This window comes from Anser brachyrhynchus (assembly GCF_964034855.1).
Source record: "Anser brachyrhynchus genome assembly, chromosome: Z".
Classification (NCBI taxonomy): domain Eukaryota; kingdom Metazoa; phylum Chordata; class Aves; order Anseriformes; family Anatidae; genus Anser; species Anser brachyrhynchus.
The window spans coordinates 2,524,120-2,543,914 of NC_137697.1; the positions used below are offsets into that span (position 1 = coordinate 2,524,120).

General features: G+C 36.8%; 2 long non-coding RNA genes across 4 annotated transcripts in view; one reads left to right on the top strand and one right to left on the bottom strand.

Moving 5' to 3' along the window:
- Nucleotides 1-967: 967 nt before the first annotated feature.
- LOC308185264 lies at nt 968-3,451 on the bottom strand. Its single transcript, XR_013943233.1, has 3 exons — nt 3,336-3,451; nt 2,728-2,765; nt 968-1,382 (listed from the first exon to the last, which is right to left on the bottom strand). It is a non-coding gene; the product is annotated as an uncharacterized lncRNA (long non-coding RNA).
- A 6,816-nt stretch (nt 3,452-10,267) lies between these two features.
- Nucleotides 10,268-19,795, top strand: part of LOC308185263 — a 62,496-nt gene continuing 52,968 nt past the window's right edge. For all 3 annotated transcript variants that reach the window (XR_013943230.1, XR_013943231.1, XR_013943232.1), the window contains exon 1: nt 10,268-13,365. This is a non-coding gene — a long non-coding RNA (uncharacterized lncRNA). The remainder of the gene's footprint in view (nt 13,366-19,795) is intronic.

Genomic DNA, 19,795 nt, shown 5'->3' on the forward strand with positions numbered 1-19,795 from the left:
TTCCAAGGGGTAAACAGTCCTGAAGATCCTGTAACTAAGAAAGATACTGAGAATGAAATCAAAGCTGAAAATGAAGTCATTAAAATGAAGGAAAAAATGAGAGTCACAAAGAGTCTTCAGATAAAGAGAAAATTCGTACAGAATGAGGATCTTATCTGACTTAAACAGATGATAAATAGAAATCTGCTGCTTTCACCAAGCACAAATATATTTCATGGGTTTGCATTAGAGACAAATACATAGTGCGACTGAGGGGGCAGGAAGAATAGCTAAATAAAGAAGGATTTTCAGTTCTGTTTTTATGCTGAAAGTGTTGAAAAATGTTCCTGAGCGTAATCCTGTGAACAGCTATGTTAAAATACACTTCATTCTCTTTTGTAATTAAAAAATTACAATTGGTTTAACCCATTTAAGTCAACAGAACCCATTACTTTATATGAAAATTAGGAAACAGGCACAGAGATTGAAGTGTTTCATGCACGAAAGTCAACTTTATAAAAAGAATTAAAGATGTGCAGAGCTAACAATATCTGGAGAACAGACAGAAGACATAGCTTCATATCTCCCTTAAACAGCGAAAGGGGAAGAAAATAAGACTAACTTGATAATGATCAGGTCATAGGTGCAAATAATCCCTCTGTTTTGTTTGGTTTTGGCTTTGGTTGTTTGTTTTGGTTTATTTATTTTTTTCACGTTCCACTGAAAGATTTTAAAGCAACTTTGGTGATTCTTACAAGAACAGTGCTGAGCAAGTCACTAGATTAGTTTGTGTGGAAAGACTCTGTTTCTATGATTTTGGGAGTGTTCCTTTTAGATTGCAGAGGATCATCCAGTGCTGGAGGAAATATTCACCAGTTCCCCAGTTACTTTTGATGTAACTGAGTATTAGCCTGAATTTAATTTCATGATTTGTAAACAGGTAAAAACAAAGTTTCAAATCCTGAAAAGTGCCTGGGAATTTCACACTCCAGGAAAGGCAGATTCAGACAATGAAGACTGAGATCAGTTTGAGCTAGAAGGAAACACAGTTTTCTGAATTTCTATTTGTGTCCAGAAGAAGTAAATAAAAAATGGGACTATTACTTTGGAAAAATGCAATTCTGTTGTATTCAGTTGTACCATTGGGGAGAACTGGGAAGTTGAGGGCAGAAACTCCCTTTGTTCTACTTAGTTTTCTCCAGTAAAGAAAATGAATAGCTGGGGAGACAAGGGAATTTCCTTGTTATCTTATTATAATATATATAAGTGATTCATTGCACAGATTGTTACAGACCTCTCTGAGTCCTTTATTTTTCTCATAGATTTATAGAAATGCATTTACCTTAAGTCTAAGGCAGCAGGTGCATTTTTGAGAGTAGAAGCAAGTTTCTGTGCTGTAAGACCTACAAAATACCAAGAACATTGCTCTTACTGTCTCTGCTAGACACTGCTTACTACCTTCCAAAAGTATCCTGAGATCTACAATTAAGAAATGCAACAAACACGCTAAAGATGTGAATTAACTGTTGTTGTGTAATGCATTAATATTACCAAGTATTTATTCTTCCTCATGATTGGAGGGTTGGCAAATCTTCTTACCCTCTCCACTTATATGAAGGATTAAATCATTAAACTTTATGTCTAGTTTCAGGAAGAAAAAAAAAAAAAAGACAGGAATGTGATGAAAATTATAGCTTATACCCATTTAAACTTAATGAGTCACTTGCCATCAATACATAAAGTGGCTCTGATATTTTGGGGGTGAACAGGCTGTTATTAATCTTGTCCATTGTCTTTAATGCGTGATAGAGCACTAATGGGTATGCAGTAAACAGAAACAATTAAGTAAATTTGCTGGAAAATGCTCTGGAAGGTAACACCCTCCTCCACTTGACTATAACAGCCTTTCCACCATGATCAATTAAGCACCGTTAATAAAACAAGATACTCAGCCAGAAATGTATTTTTAACCTTGTTCTCTGAATGAAACAATTCCAGTCACCATCCCCCTCTTTCACTTTCAGACTTTATATTAAGAAGTTAACAGACATAAGGAGTGGAATTTGTTTAGCCTGAATAAACAAGGATGTAGGAATGGGAGAACAGTCTACATGACCAAGGGCATTTGAAATGTGAAGAAAAAAGAGATAGAAATTCCTTAGGATGGTTCAAGGGTGTATAATTAAGAATAATGGGATGGAAATGGGCAAGAGAAAACGTGAAATAGCAAAAGCCCCATTTCCTGAGTCATTCAAATAAGATTCAACAAAGCATTAAGACTGTAACCAGTAGACACAAAATTAATCCTGTTCATCTCTGGAAGATACTAAGAAGGTGGAGTGAAGTACTTGTGTTATCTTTCCTCTCTCCTCTCTCCTCTACATTCTAAAAAATTTAACTAATCTCTCCTGAAAGGTTTTCATTCCATGTACTGACACAACATTCCTAATTCCCACTCCACCTTTGTGCATATGTGTTTGCAGATTTGAACACGCTCCATCCATTGGGACTTTCTAAATTCTAAATTTAAGAGTTATTATTATTTTTTTCAGCAATTTTGAAATAATATATATTTTTTTTTTCCTCCTGGTATTTTCTCACAGCTTTAGTTTTAATTTTAACTTCTTTTCTCCTTCCCCCGATTACACAACAACCAAATATCCAAGCATGAAATAGCTGAGATATGAAAGTTTGCATTGTGCTGTAATGCACTTTTCATAATGGCCAAGGATTCTATTTGCTACTTACCTGAACTGTATGATTTCCAATATTATGCTGGAAACTGCCTTTAAAAATAAAGTAATAAAGGAAAAAAAATGGTTATGGAAATAAATTTTCCATGTCATGATAATGTGCTTAACAGTTCTAACATGTATAACATTAAAATTTTATCAGCAAATCACAGAAAGGACATTTTGTACACAGAAATCAATTTACCTTGCAACTATCCACAAGACTCACTTGTAATTTATTTTGCCTATAAAACACTTTACTTTTAAACCTAATTTTATTTCTTCAGAGGAGTGCTGAAGAATAAAATGCTGCACATTTTTCTGCCTCCTGTAAGAGGCAAGCAGGACAAGTAGCAATAAAGATAAAGAAACTGGATAGAAAATGAACATCTGTGTCCTTCAGTAAATGAGAAAGTAGCATGGAGTCGCATACTTGCTCCTTCACTGATTGGGTATTTTGTTCCCATCGGGATACAATTGATTTGAGAAAATGTATAAAATGAGAAACTCTTGCATTGGTTTGTTATAGGAACATAAGGACAACAATTATGGTTTTCAGGGTCTTTCTTGTCCACAGTTCTCAGTATAAAAAAGGCAAACACCAGATGCCTCTGACAATAATACCTGAAAAGCTGTAACAGGCCAAACAGAAGCAGTCTTCTGACACGGAAACTTTGTTCCTCGTCACCTCTCAGTTGTATGCCAGCCAGATTCATTCATGTTTCTTCTTTAATTCCTTTCCTAATATATGTGTGTATATATATATATGATGATATTATATTGATTATATCATATTATACTATATTATGTTATATTATATTATATTATATTATATTATATTATATTATATTATATTATATTATATTATATTATATTATTTATAAATAAATGTCCTTTAAAAATAAAAATAAAATAAAAATAAAAAATATTAAGTCGAATGTCGCTGAGCTCCTGGAAACAAAGACATCTTGTGGGAATGAGCTATGCAGACTAATTGTATTCTGCTCATTTCCTTTTATCAAATTTCAATGTGCTATCTTTGATAGGAGCAAAGTCACAATTTGTGATATCCATCTGTGTAACCTACGAATACTGCCTGTGGCTATGAATTGTTAATGGATCTTAAAATGACAGTTCTATGTGGATGTAGAACCTTCTACCTCTTCTGTCATTTTTTTCCCCTTTCTTGTTGGAAGGAGATGAGGAGACAAGGAAGAGCAGGAGTAATAACTGTAATAACTGAGGATCATTTAGTAGAGATGGTCCTCAATTCAAACAAAAACGTTTAACAAAATACACTAACAACTGGGTTGTCAGGTAAGTGATTGCCCTGACAACAGCATCACCTCGTAAGGATCTTTGATCACCTGGAAGAAGACAAAATGGTCAGGCAGTGTATGGCAGAGCCCATGCATTCCCTCAAAGGTCAGGCTGTAAGAGAAGGAGCAGTGGAAAGTATTTGCTTATTACAAGGGAAAACTTGGACTTCTAAATTAAGATGAACATCTGGGCTTTCCTGAGGGACTGCTAAGTGAAAAAAGCATGGGTAAGGCTCTGCCTTTGGCAAAGGAGGGCTTAGGAGCTCTGTGCAAAACCAGCATTCCTCCTTACCACTGTCTCTTGAGAAAAAAGACCGGGGCCAGAAGTTGTGAAATGTCTCCTGTCTTAAGTGAAAACTGCACTGAGACCCTGAAAGCACTGCACTGTGGATTCCTCCCCTCTGTGAGGATGGGAGGTGAGGTCTTCCGAGCCCAGAAACTCACCAGAGAGGGCTTTATTAAATACTAGTCCTAAATATAACTAGGGAATGGGATATCAACCTGCTGAGAGACCATTCAGTTGAATGTAACTTTTCTCTCATATAATATTTATTATTATATTTATTATGAAGTAAAACATATGCATCTCTTTATTTACAAGCATTTTTACTCCTTGAAAAGATATGTTTTCCCTAACTTCAGCCATCTAAAATGTCTGTCTAGTCTAAATCAGTTGTAGGATGGGATGACTTGGTTTCCGGAGGTACTTAATTTTCTTTACTATCTGTAGAGACAGCATAAGCAACTGTCTCTTAATTGGGCGGCAAAAGCTGCATGGGATGAATTCCAGCCCTTTGAGATTCACCACTTGAAAATTCATCCCTAGATATTGCTGCTTGAATAATATTAAAGTAAGTGTTAAGAGTATCCTGCATCTAGCTCTTACAGTAACCTCTAACTCTATTGATAAAACCATCTTTTCCATGAAGTACGAATAGTTAAAGCTCTCCCCTGAGCCTTTTATTTTTCTGAACATTTAGATGCTGTTCAATATTTATAGCTAAGTTTCCAGTTGTACTTGTAAACACCAGAAGGTGGGAAGATTTGAAGCCTAAATATAGGTTGCTGAGCCTGGTCAGATGTTATATTTCAGGTGCCAATACAGACATTTGCATATAAACTGTAGTATCAATATCTCATTTCAGTAGGCTAAAAAGCTTGCTGTAATGGATGTTTTATTGTTTCTTGTCCATTTTATAGAGTACATTTGCACTTTAAGATCTCTAGCAGGACACAATGGGAAAATTCCAAATCCTGCGAGAAACAGAATGTTGAACATTGGAACTGCTACTAAAATAATAGAAATAGAAAGAGATTATGTGTTTTCCCCCCTCCTCCCGTTCCCACTGGAAATCTGCATGAGAGAAGCAAAACCTATTTTCTTTCTCTCTCTCTCTTTCTTCTTTTTTCCACAATTTTTCTTCCAAATGTTGCCTGAAAATTTGAGGAAAAGTGCTTCCTGTACACAAGACGGTATTCTATTCTTGCAGTGTTATTTGTATTGTAATTGGTCTTTGCAGAAGCTTAGTCCAACTCTAAAGTTTGAACTATAACACAGACTGAGACAGAAGCTTCCAAATATTCTGAAGTGATATATGTGAAACAAATTATTTAATTAAAATCTCTCAAATTTAAGTTAATGTATTAAAGTGTTAAGCTAATGAAAAAAAAATAAAAAGAATTTCCAGGAAGTGGTTGTTTGTAACATGAGAAGAGGAAAAACATGAATGCCAAAGAGGAATACGAGTGATTTTCTCTAATTAGTCTTAGAATAATTTCTCTTGATGCAAGAACTGACCCCAGGAATATGGAGAGGGGAGAAAAGAGAAGAGATTGTCCTCATAAACCTTTCAATCCCAAGAAGCATAATCAAGCAAATATCTAACACATTGCAACCTTTCCCTCACCTCATTTGAACAAACGCAACTTCTGGAGTGCTTGAAAACCCAGTCTGACTTCATGCTTCACTGCTCCATCCCAAACTCAAATGTTAGCAAAATCTTACATGAAGTAGAGATGACTAGCCATTGCACAATTAATAAATGCTATAATACCATTTTCAGTGCTTTGTGTTGTCTAACTTCAATGTGATGATGTTGCTGACAGTTCCTCTAATAAACTAGTCTTATGATTTTATTTTATTTCCCTGATATGTAGCCAGATCCTTTTTTTCCAGATTCAGCCTGATCCGAAACATTTCTTAACTGATAGGTAAAAATTCTAACTTCAATAAGTTTTGAATCTAAGGGTTGGGCTGATTTATAAGCTTATTATATAAGATTATATATAAGATTATATATAATATATATATTATAAGCTACAGCTTATATACTTACTGAGCAATAACAAAATGTAATTATATTTATTTGGACTGTTGCTTTAGGTTCCATATTTCACAAACAAGAGGGAGCTCTGCTTCCCTGAGACGTACATACTTCAGACTACATTTAGACAAAATTATTTTAGAAGATTAAAATTTATTTATTTTCCCTGATATCAAATGATTGGATGATCCTTTCAGACTCCCCAGAATCAAGCTTGCCAGGTTTTGGCTGTTCAGTTTGGAGAAGGAAGGGAGCAATCCAATGCAGTTTATAAACTATCGTATCTAAGCCCTCCAGCAAGTGCCAGCATTATCCAAGATAAACTCACATCAGAACAGACGCCTTAATTTACAACCAGGTTTTATATTCCACAAATAATTTATTAAGATACAGAACATTCATCCATCGGGATTTAGAAATAAGCTCATATCCTGTACAGATTGCACATTTCAGCTTCAAATTGGAATCAAAGGAGTTACCAAATATTATTAACACAGCTGCAGTGTTGTAATAGATACTGAGGGTGGCTTCCAACTGAGGCAGTCTTAGTGTGGTGCCTACTGGCACAAGCAAAAGAAGGGTCCCATTTGGCACAGCTTGTAGAGCCCTGTGGAAAGACAGGAATCTGGGTTCAACGCTTATCTGCAGCAATGTAGCCTGAATATATATGGATGCCTGTGCTTTGGATAAAGATAATATTGACATTTACCTGTCCCATTGAATGAATGGGATTGGGAATTCACCAGACAGAAGATTCTCCACATTCAGTGAATTTGTTCCAGTGTCTATGTGATCATTTTTCCAAATGAAATCTAATATGGGACATTAAATCAGAGCGGCCAAAATCTGTTATAACAGTAGTTTATGTGTCACTACTGCCACATTTGTGCTGCTTCCTTCCTGTGTAGGAACAGAGTCCATTTTAATATGACACTTATCATACTTAGGGAGGACTGTTTCTTCTGGAAAATTGATGCTAATATTCCTCAGGAAATAGCTGTAGCAAAGATAGTCTATAAAAGCCCTATGTAAGATTTTATGTCCCAATCTTACAGCTTTCTAGCAGGCATTTTTGGAGTACCAACTCACCAACTGGAGTCCAAGGCTGCCACTGGGTTCCTCTTGGTGGTGAAACTACTATACATCAGTAAATCTGAGGAATGCAGTTGTCTGTAGTCTAAGAAACTTCCAAACTGGTGGTTAATGACTTAGTCTCACTTCAAACAGCATCTGTCTCTAATCTGATTTATATAAATAAATACATCTGATCTAGACATGGACTTGTTTGCATGTGAGCAAGTCTAACACAAAAAGCTGCACCATACTTGCTCAGCACTAGCTGCTGCTACCACTGCCTGCTATGAGAAAATCAAAAATATCCTCAGCTTCCTACCCTGTCCTCCTTAAGAAACCACTTCAGAACTTTTAAAGGTGTTCAGTATCTGAATCAATGAGGTCAACATAATCTAAACGAGTAGCCAAAAAGCATGAGTATGAAGACTGTGTTGGATGATTTGTCCCTTAAGATAATGTGCTTAAAGAATGGTTGATTAAAGATTTGGCATCCAAATGAAATAGAATTTCTAGCAAAAACCTGGAACTGCCTGCATACATAAGAATATAATAAAAGAGAAAATCCTTCCCCCTCAAGTCTCAAAATCTGAACAGAAAACCACACCATAAACAATCAATCAATCAAACAAACATTTTCTATTTTTTTTTGTTCATGCTACTCCATGGACCTAATAAAAGTATGAACCATAAATGAGAGATGTTAATGTTGTTTGAAAACATGCAAGATTTTCAGGTAATATGTTGCTGAGCCCAGTACATAGATGTCTGAACACATTAGTAAAGAGCTTACAGTTCCCTTCCATACAAGCAAGAGGCTAGAGAGCATGTTTCCTACAGACACACCAAGTCTGAGAATAGATTTTCCTGTTTATTTTTCATTTGTTTTGCAGCAGAAATAACTGTCCAAGGAATTCCATAGTCACAGTCTTAAGCATCATACAAACATTTATTGAGACAGTCACTGTCTGAAAAATTTCTCAGTGTAGCGACAGCAAGGAAGATGAAACAATACTATAATTTATTTGTAAGTAGGAAACTAAAGGTCAGACTGTGAAAAGATTATTTTGTGAAGTCACATGAAAGGCTTCTCCTCAGGGTAGGGAATGTGGGAAGCTCTACTCATTTCATCAGTCTCACCATATGACAGTCCATCCGCAAAAGTCTTCATTCTTCTCACAGGTGTTACAGATTTTTTTATTTTTTTTTAATTTCTACTAAAATATATAATCCAAACACTCCAATGAGTTTATGTAGTTCAAAGTACACAACCACTTTTGTTTTATGGACACTTAAGTAATACAATATCTTTTGATAAGTGGAGAGAACAATAGGATTAATCCTCTTTTGTAATAGGACATTTTCTGTTTCTAGTTGGACAAAGACCTCCAGCATTAAGTATCACTTTTACTGTTCCTCTTTGTTCATTCACTTATTTGCTCATGATTTATTTAAGATGGTGTTTAAAAAGCAAAACAAAACAAAAAAAAAAGAAATAATTGAATTGTAAATTAAAGTACACAGATGTTCTGTTTTCTCATCTCGTCTGAACTTTGAACCATGATGTTCTTCAAATGGAAACAAGTAAATAACAGCACAGAATAATAATTCCATACAAATCTGATGCATTTATTAACAGTCAAGTCCCACTACAAAAACCTGAGTGCTCTGTCATCCAAAAAGGAAAAAAAAATAAAATCTGCTTTCAGTAAGCTGTTAAACAAAAATCTTACCTCATGCCTGAATTAAAGGAGCCTGAAAAGATCTGTTTCTTATTTTTTAATTCTTTGTAACTACCAAGAACACACTTTTCCACTATTTTACATGAAAGAATAGTCTATTGCACATACTATGAGAATCTAAATTTCTATGTTATTAAAGGGGAACAAATAATAAAGCAACTACAGACATTTGAAACTAATAATAAGGATATTATTAAAAGTAATGTTTTCAGAAGGATATATATATATATTTTTTTTTTTTCAAATCCAAGATCACATTTTATATACCAAACTATTTAGAGACAATTGGAATAAACAGTGAAGCATTTTACCCAGCGGTTTATGACTATCAGAGGTAGTAAGAGCAATAGTCAGGTAGGGTCTCTACACAGGAATAATTGCGTCTCAAATATGGCTTTGTATTAACTTGTACAATACATACTTTTAGTATGTTCCAGATTTCATAGAGACATATGCTGGAAAAGCAGTTGAGAATAATTTCATATGAGGAAATATAATTATTTCTAAAATAATGACAATTATAAATGATTAAACAAACGTCGTTGCATGTTATTCTTTTAAAAGAATATAAATAGGTGATAATGTTATAAAATAATGTGAAGGTTTCTTATCATATTAATGAATCTCATCAGTGAAGACAAATAAAATGTTAAACATGATGTAGCAGAAGATTAGTTATCTACCTAAAATTTACCTATATATATGAAAGAGAAACTTAGAGTTCTCTTCAGCTAAGGCAGACATTTTGTTGAAACTGCTTGGATACTGAATGGACAAATAATTAGCCTGGGATACAAAAAAAAAAGAAAAGTCTTATAGTAATGATCTGATTTTCTTGTTACAGAGGGACATAATTGACATAATTAGTATCTACACTTTAATGAATGCTAGATCCACATTACCTCTTCAGTTTTTGGAGTTGATATTTCACATCTTCAGCTGTTCGCTGTCTATTACACATTCCATCTGTTTGTGAGCATGGAAACATATGGGTCTCCTACCACTACCACCTGTGGGACTTGCATTGCCCTTAGCTTAAGCCTCTGCAATTCATAGCCTCAGATTTGAAAGTCCCTGTATATGTATATATACAAGTCCCCTATACCATCTCCAAATATGATAGTTCTGCATTCATGAGCACTCATTAAACTAGGTGATGTTCAGCCCAAGTTCTAGAAAAGGAGGAATTGTTATGAAACTACGAGGCCACAGCCTTCCCTTAGTCCAAAAAATAGGGTTGTGTTTGTCTGTTCTGCTTTGCATTTGTTGAGCCTTCTTGACTGAAGATCTAAAGCATATTTCCAGATGATAACATGCAGGTGTAACTCATCTATATAGAATTGCTCCAAAATGTATTTGCTATTAGCAAACCTTTACCAAAATCATTGCTGGAAGACAATTTCTTTTTCTCTGTATGAGCGTCCATTCTTAGTTGTCTTTCCCTAACACATCACCTGCTTGAGCAAGATCTTCCACAAAACTGTGAAGATGAATATTAAAATGTGAGTGTCAAGGATTTCCAAACATTTCAAAGGCAAACAGAGTAGGAAAAGGTAATGAAGGGTATGGGGTGGGAAGAACATTAAGAAGATGTGTGCTGTAAGTGTCTATTGATGTTATGAGACTTACTAGGTACTTTGTTTCTCATGAATGTGAAATTATGTCCTCTGTTATGAGTACAGATATGTCCTTACTGAGATCCATCAGTGAGCTGGAGATGATTAAATATGACCTAAAAAATGTAAAAAAGTTCAAAACAGAAAGCAAATGCAGTTAATGGCAATGTGAGCCATTCAGATTCAATTCCTTATTTTGACCTCAGGTTATGTTTGGACGATATAGTACAGACAACTCTTGGTCTTTGTAATGCCTAAGAAAGCAAGCACTGATCCTGATCAGTACAAGAAGGAGTTGGAGCTGTTAGAACGGGTCCAGAGGAGGGCCATAAAGATGATCAAGGGACACTTCTCTTATGAAGAAAGGCTGAGAGAGCTGGGGATGTTCAGCCTAAAGAATAGAAAACTCTGGGTTAGAAAACTCTTTGCTCAGTCAGATAATGAAAGAACAAGGGGGAATGGTTTTAAATTGAAAGAGGGGAGATTTAGATTAGAGGTTAGGACAGAATTCTTCACTAGAGAGTGATGAGGCACTGGCACAGATTGCCCAGAGAGGTTGTGGATGCCCCATCCCTGGAGGTGTTCAAGACCAGGTTAGATGAGGCCCTGAGCAACCTGACCTAGTGGGTGGCATCCTTGCCTACGGCAGGGTGATTGGAACTAGATGATCTTTAAGGTCCCTTCCAACCTAAGCCATTCTATGATTTTACAATTCTATGATAGCTTATCCAGACCACACCTTGATGGTTTATTTCAGAAGCCTAATTCAGGCTTGTCAGCATCAGAAATGTAGGTGCCTGGCACCAACAGGATGCTTGAGTGTGTTCATCAGATGCACAGGCTCTTTGTACAATGAACAGAGAGAGCTTGGTGCCTCTGAAGGATGATTCATAGTGTACTAGTTAAATTATATTTCATTATTACCTTTTCATTATCTGGGTAGGAGACTAAGCATTTCTGCTGGGTGACTGAATTTTCCTAAACTGAACTACCTAAAAAATTGCTAGTAGAAGTTATAGGCACAGGAACAGTGGAAGAGATTATTAGTTTTGAGTTTTGTAGCAATACATTTAGGATTCAAATCAGATGCAATTGTTTGGGCATATGGCAGAAGACCTTGCAACAGCCCAGTGGTTATGGTTTATGCCAAAATATGAAATAACTCAATTCTGTACAGGAGGACAGGGAGAATCACAGATGATCAGTTCACATCCTCCAGGAAAATGATTTTACCATAGGTCAGGCTACCAGAAGCATTGTTTTGAACTTCTAAAATTGTTGTGTAGCACTGTATAAGTCTAAAGCACAATATAGCTTGGTTACACCCAGTATTGTAAATACATAGAATTAATCAGGTTTTGACCTTTGGTTTCTATCAGAAAGCATCAGACATCCCTTCCTTAGCATTTTCTTCCACATACATTAAATTCCTTTAAAAACTGAAGACCTAAAAACAGGAGATGGGAAGCAGGTAGAGCTGGAAAATAAGCAATGCTTCCACAAAAGCAATTCCTCTGCTAAGAAATGGGAAGTCTTCCTTGCCCTTGTTTGGACTGTAGGGGATGGCTTATAAGGGATATTCTGGGATATCAATCCATTGCCAGTTAGCACTGCTTATCTCATGCTGTGTGCATGCTCACTTTGTATCTACCATTGTGTAAGAAAATGAAGTTTATCATACATATTCAAGACTGAAAATATTTCACTCCGAATTTGCTTTGGGAAACTGTCTTTCCAAAAACAAAACAAAACAAAACAAAACACTTTCTGCTGGTTTGTGAATCTGACTACATTTTTAATATGGTGAAAAATAACAGTTCTAATTTAACCTCTCAAGATCCAGGGTTTAAAAACAGCCTGCTGATGATCACTCCCTGTTCAATGTACAGAAAAAAGAAAAAAGAAAAAAGAAAAAAGAAAGGAAAAAAAAAAAGGTAGCGTTTGTTGGTTGGGTTGTGTGTAAGGGGAAAATATGCTAATGGAAAGAGTCAGGTTTAGCAAAGATTTGGTTGTTGGGTTTTTGTTTTTGTTTTGCTATTTTTCTCTCTCTCTCCCCTTCTATTTTAAGGAAAACTGCTTTCATCTTTGTGGAATGTAGTTAGCAGCTCTGTTTACTTCAAAAGTAATCACTTCTTGATTCAAACTGCTTCACCAGTAAATAGAATATCTTAGGACATTAATTATATGAGAGAGAAGTCTGTGTGAAGGAGCTGTTACAATTCATTACTGTACAAGAACTACCCAGAGAAGAGAGAAAATGTAAGGATAGAGATAATTGTTATTGCCTTAGCTTCTTATAGTATTGGGATAGATGGATTGGAAATGGGTTATCTTTTTCCCTTATAATAAAGTGAGTACATACACACAGCACAAACAGGAAAGTTAGAGAGTAGCTAAACAGCATTACATCAGCAGAGCTGCAGACTGTCTGCTGGGAACTCAGAAGGGAAAGGCAATTGCAGGTGTGATATTGTGCTCGGGGATTAACCTGTTAGCAGCTGGTTTTCTCCAAAAGCAAGAAAATAAATCACATGATTTCATAGCTGGAGAATAAAACTGAAGGAAGCTATTCCAAATTTCAGGTAGCTATTCAAACATTTCCTTCCCCCCCTCCCCCCTCCCCTTTTAAATTTTGTATTTTTATGCAATGCTTTACCTCTCTGTTCATTCATGTGTTCGAGTGTAAGGAATGGGATATTACTTCCCCCTTTATAAGTAGGTGTGGATGGCTGGATTAATATGTGACAATGACTTCATTGTTCATTGTTCAGCACTGAAAGATCAGTATTTATGTAAGGTCTTTTCACGAAACATTTTCAAATATCAACAAATGTCTGTTATTTAGAGCACTACTTTTAGACAGGACAGAATAATAAAATAATTGTACTGTTTATATAAGTTTTGCTAATAGAATCAGTGTGGTTCATAAGTTTGTGTGAATTAGCAAGTGTAAAAGAAAGAGGAGAGGAGAGATCATGTCTGATGTATTTAATTATTTTGAAGAACGTTTTTCATAGAAAATACTGAGTTAAAATTAAAAATAAACCTTTCCTTCCCAAATCCCAAATAAAATTATTTTGAAAACTACTGGAGGGGAAGGGAAATTACAGCTTAAAACAAGTTTTTCAGTTTCAAAATGCAAACTTTCATCTTCTCCCCCTCCCACCCCCCCTGCTGTTCTGGGAAAAATAAAAATAATTAAAATAAAATAAAATAAATAAAATAAAATAAAACAATAAACCAAAAAGAATATATATTAAAACAAAAATGCCATGATCTACTTTTCATAAAGCTTCTAGGGAAAATATTTTATTCACCAAAATACCAAAAGCTATGCTTGTAAATCATGTAACTATATATGTACAACCAGGCATACTCTCTTTCTCCAGCATGTTTTGGACTGTAGCACTTAGACTGCTAAAGAATTTGATAATGTCTCTTCACCTGACAAATGTACTTCCACATTCAATGTCTTGTACCTTATTCCAATGAATTTGCAGATCAGAATGAAGTATACTCCAATTACCCTGCTCAGTAGTTGTTTTTTGTTTGTTTATTATGGTAATGATAATTTAAAAAAAAAAAAAAAAAAAAAGGTGCTCCATGTCATAGAATCCTCATTTGTAAACCCATTCATATTTAAAGAACAATGTTTCATTCCAAAGCTGATCAACGATTTTCACTTAGGTTCTACCCTCCCATTTAGGCCAATATTTAGAACATGCTTCTACACTGAAGTATTCCCACTGGAAAACTTGCAAGTCTAAAAGTGTGCAGTTTATTTCAGTTTAACTAGGCCATAACAATGCCCTCAAATGGATACATATCTGTAATCTCTAGCTGTTCATCAGTGCTGTGTTTTCAAACTGAGAGCTGAATTCTCTAAGTTGTCTAGTTTTGTTTCAATGTGGCATGTCTTTAAGCCCTTTTCAGTCAGAGCAGGAACTGATCCAAAATTTTATCCCGTAACCATGAAATAGTCTGTGAAAACCCTGCAGCTATTTCTGAATAAATAAATCTTGGTGACCAGATGAAATAATTTAGATGGATTTTCAGGTTTCTCTGGAAGGAACAGAACAGTGGACAGCGATCTACTATGATGTGGGCAAGATCAAGGTTGGAAAATGGCATCACATTCAAAAATGCCAGCACATTGAGGAAGGTGATCCTGCCCCTCTGCTCTGCCCTGGTGAGGCCTCCTGAAGTACTGTGTCCAGTTCTGGGCTCCCCGGTTACTAGTACATGGAGCTCCTGGAGCAAGTCCAGCAGAGGGCTATGAAGATGATTAGGGGACTGGAGCATCTCTCCTATGAGGAGAGGATGAGAGAGCTGGGCCTGTTTAGCTTGGAGAAGAGAAGGCTGAGAGGGGATCTTATCAATGTATTCAGATATCTGAAGGGAGGGTGTAAGGGGAAGGGGATGTACTCTTTTCAGTGATGCTCAGTGACAGGACAAGAGGCAATGGGAACAAACTGAAACATGGGAAGTTACGACTGAATATAAGGAAACATCTCTTTACTGTAAGGGTGACAGAGCACTGGAACAGGCTGCCCAGAGAGGTTGTGGAGTCTCCTTCTTTGGAGATATTCAAAATACCCATTGGGACACAATCCCATGCAATGCGCACTAGCTGACCCTGCTTGGCAGGGGGGTTGGACTAGATGATCTCCAGAGGTCTCTTCCAATCTCAACCATTCTGTGATTCTGTGTAATGCTGGCAGACACAGGTGTTTCAAACATGAGTGGTGATGATAGCAACAATTCATGGTTATAGAACTTGCATGAAGTTTAAATAGCCAACGGTTCCTAGTGCATCCCCTGCCAGTGCTCTGGACTACATGAACAAGACACCAAAGGGTTTGCTGGGAGTGTGGATTTGTGTTGGGTTCAGAGTCGCTGCATTTGGGGAATGAGTATTGAGATGGTACTTGGATGCAAAATATATTCCTTCCAGATAATGTTCTTTGGCTAAAGTTCATTATTTTTTCTTGGTTATGTACACATTGTCATATTCTATTTGGCATTTTCTAGTTCTGCCTGCCCTTTATGATGTTATTGTAATTCGATTTTCAGTAAATACTACCCAGGTTGGCCTGTTATTACCTGTACTCATAACTTCTTAGGTCTCTGGACTCGTTTTTTCAGATATTGAGTTCATTGTACTGACATTGTCCACTTCTCCTTCCGTATTTTATATCCCTATACCTTCTTGGCAGTAAAATGAGATTCCCAGGACTTTTCTTCTGTTGTCATACTTCACTTTAGCTTAATTTTTCACATTCTTATCCAGTTTCTTTTTTTTTTTTTCCCCATAAGTTCTACAAATTACCTGGTAGAAAACATGGGGTGCTTTTCCCTTCCCACTTAGTATCTATCAATCTTATTCCCATCTCTTTAAGTATGTCTGAAGTAAATGCCAATTTTTTCTGACTTTTCAGGGAGGTTTACTGTTTTCCCTTGGTAACCGGCATATGATCGTCTTTTGACTGGCCTGAAAATGCCCCAGTGCATTGCAGCCTCCTGCAGTGCTGACTGAACCAGGTACATCCTGCGTTTCAGAGATTTCAAAGAAAAGTTAATGGTTGATGGTAACACAGCAGGAGTGGCAAAGGAACTGTGAACCTTTCTATAAATACTGAGGCAAAGACACAGACAAACAATTGAAGCAGTAACAGCATTGGAAACAAAAAGGTTCTTTAACAGAACCAGAGTTAGCCATTATTTCTACATGTTTTGTATTTCAGCCCTCTGCACCCTACATATCAAAAGTAAGATGACCCCATCACAGAGATGAAAAGGAGAGTTTAAGGGCCATTGAACACTGTGATGTTTCCCACTGTATCAGAATTACATAGAACCTGTGCTAAATAATATGATGTTGGTTTGCTGTAAAAATTCACAGTATTTGTGTGCTAGCTACATTTCTCGCTGCCATTTTCTTTAGGTGCTTATGTTTTAGCAGCCTTTTTGGATTGTGACACTCATTCATGTACAGAGAGGCCCAAGGTTTCTCTACTATGCACCAATGTACCTTATACTCTTTTGCATCGCACTAGACATGGCCCCAAAGCAACTCAGCAGACACAAGCCTTCTCCTAGAATACCTGGGAACTTAATATCCAGAACCAAATATGAACTTCATGGTTGACTGACCATGCACTGAATTAAGCATTTGTATCTAAATGTGATAGATGCTATCTTGGCCAAGATATTGAGGTCTGAACTAGGAAACTACAGTTCCCAATAAATGCAGAAAATACAAAAGATGTTGCAGCTTAAGGAAATAAATAAATAAATAAATTGTTGTGGTTTAACCCGGCCAGCAGCTAAACACCACACAGCCGTTCACTCACCCTCCCCCATCCCTCTCTGGGATGGGGGAGAGAAACGGGAAAGTGAAGCCTGTGAGTTGAAATAAAGACAGTTTATTAAGACAGGAAAATAATAATAACAATAATTAATAATAATAATAATAATAATAGTACTAATAATAATAATGTGTACGAAACAAGTGATGCACAATGCTCACCACCCGCTGACCGATGCCAAGCCTATCCCCAAGCAGCCGCCCCCCCCCCCCCCCCCCCCCCCCCCCCCCCGGCTAGCCACCCTTATATATTGTTTAGCATGATGCCAGATGGTATGGAATACCACTTTGGCCAGTTTGGGTCAGCTGTCCTGGGTCTGTCCCCTCCCAGCTCCTGCTGCACCCCTAGCCTGCCCGCTGGCAGGACAGAGCGAGAAGCTGAAAAGTTCTTGGCTTGGTGTAAGCACTGCTCTGCAACAATTAAAACATCAGCATGTTATCAGCACTCTTCTCATCCTAATCCAAAACATAGCACCCTACCAGCTACTAGGAGGAAAATTAACTCTGTCCTAACTGAAACCAGGACATAAATTAAATAAAATCTATATTGTGTCTTGTACTACACTACTAAGTGGCAGACATTTCCAAAATTAAAGGCCAGGCTTACCTGCATTTCATCTTGATTTCCTAAGCATTTTAACTTCTGTGTCATACAAAAATCATATTACACTGCATGGCAGAAAATACTGCAGAACTTTTCACTTCAGGAAATCACTGTTGGAAGTATTAACTAGTGCCTGAATGTGACAGAAGATTCTCCAGTTTTCCGCATACAGAGGACAGTGTGAATCTTTGAAGGTGGCTGCAAGGAAAATTTTAAAATTCTTCTAGCAGTATATTCTGAAAGAAGAGCCTAGGACCTTCTGCATCATAAGCACAGAAACAAGAGAAGCAGAACTCATTTGTGAGATGCAGATAGATTTATAAGAGCAGAAAACAGTATTATCATGATCTAGTATAACCACTGATTTTCACTCATTAGCTTGTACAGCAAATACTTATCTGGTGGATGAATTATAGGGTGGGGGGAAATGAAATCTTGATGATGTGACATTAGGTAGTTGTGAGTCCATTATTACTCTAAGTTATTTGAGTTCTGCTGTTACAAATGTGCTGGATACTTCCAGACCCTGAAACCTGTTATACTTCGTTTTCTAGCTTGCAGCAGCCTCTGTGAAAAATTTTCCGTATGTATTGACTACAATCAAATCACTTCTTAGTCTTCTCTTTAATAAGCTAGGTAGACAGAGCTGCCTATAAGCCATGTTTAGAAGGCATGACTTATCCTTTTAGCCCTTTTTCTGAACCTTTTCCAATTTTCTTTTCATCTCTATAGCAGAAATAATAACACTCTCCCTATCGCATAAGATCAGGCCCTATTATTTCCTTCTAATTGCTAATCTCTGGGATTATGTTAAAATAGAAACATGAAATAAGTATATTGTTATTGACAAGCATTTAAAAAAGCAAATGTTCTGTTTGCTAGATTTAATTGAGTTAGCTATTTATTTTCCCTCTTAGAGAAACCTACAGTGGGAGAGAAAGACGAAGCTGGGATGATACTGGTGGTGAAAAAACTTTTGTCTGTACGCTCTGGATGCTAACCAAATGTACCCCAACAAGCATCATTGTCTGGACAGTTAAACAGATATGTCTCCTCCCATAGCAGTGCCATTTGCTGTGACGCAGCAGGCACTTTGGGGACTCTTTACAGCCACTGTGCAGGTGTAGGACATTATACGAATGAAGTGAGGACAGTTTGTGTGATGATTGCAGCTGCAACAGTGACAGTCATTGACCCTGGTTTGCTGAGAGTTATTTGCTTTGCATTAATCGGTAAAGCACTTGAACTATTTATTTTTTTCTCCACTTTGCTATCCAGACATTAACACCAGCTTTGGAATGATTGCCAAAATAGGCCATTTCACTTGTCTTTTCCACCTTCTCTCCGGGATGTTATTCTAAGTTAAATATATCTCTTGCTACAAGCCACGCAGAAGGGGCAGTGCCATGGCTCTGCTGCAAGTTTGGGCTAGGAACCAGCTGCAATTTGAAGGATGACAATGACACAGGCATTGGCCAGCACAGCTCTGGCAGTGAACGAGTGCCAGAGATGCCATTTCACTAGGGAAGTGGGAAACAGGAGGGAAATAGACTTTTACCAGTTTAAAGTGTTTCACTCATGGGGAATCCTCCTCCTACACTGGTGCAAAGAGCATTTTTACAAGTATAGCTGTATCTGGACTTGGACAGTCAAATACCATACAATAAAAATACCCAGCTGAGGTATAGTCAGAAAGTCACAAATTGAAACATGAGCTTTTGATTTCACACAAAGTTTGTTCCACTCCTAAGATGAAGCTGGAAGGATCAAGGAAATTTGTAAATTATTAATTTCTTACTAGAGAAGGCCAATACGGTACGTGAAGTTGTAAGGGTCTACAGACAGTGTCTGCTCCTTTAAAGGTATCTGCTTAAGGGCATTTTCCATTGCAACAATGGATAATAAGATATGGAGGCAGTCATGGGAATCAAATCTGGTCAGTTGTACTAACTGATAAGGGAAGAGATGGAATCTGTGAATGCTGATTCAGGCAAGGCTGTCTGATTGAGGATTTCTAGATCAGGATGATAAAAAGAAGAGC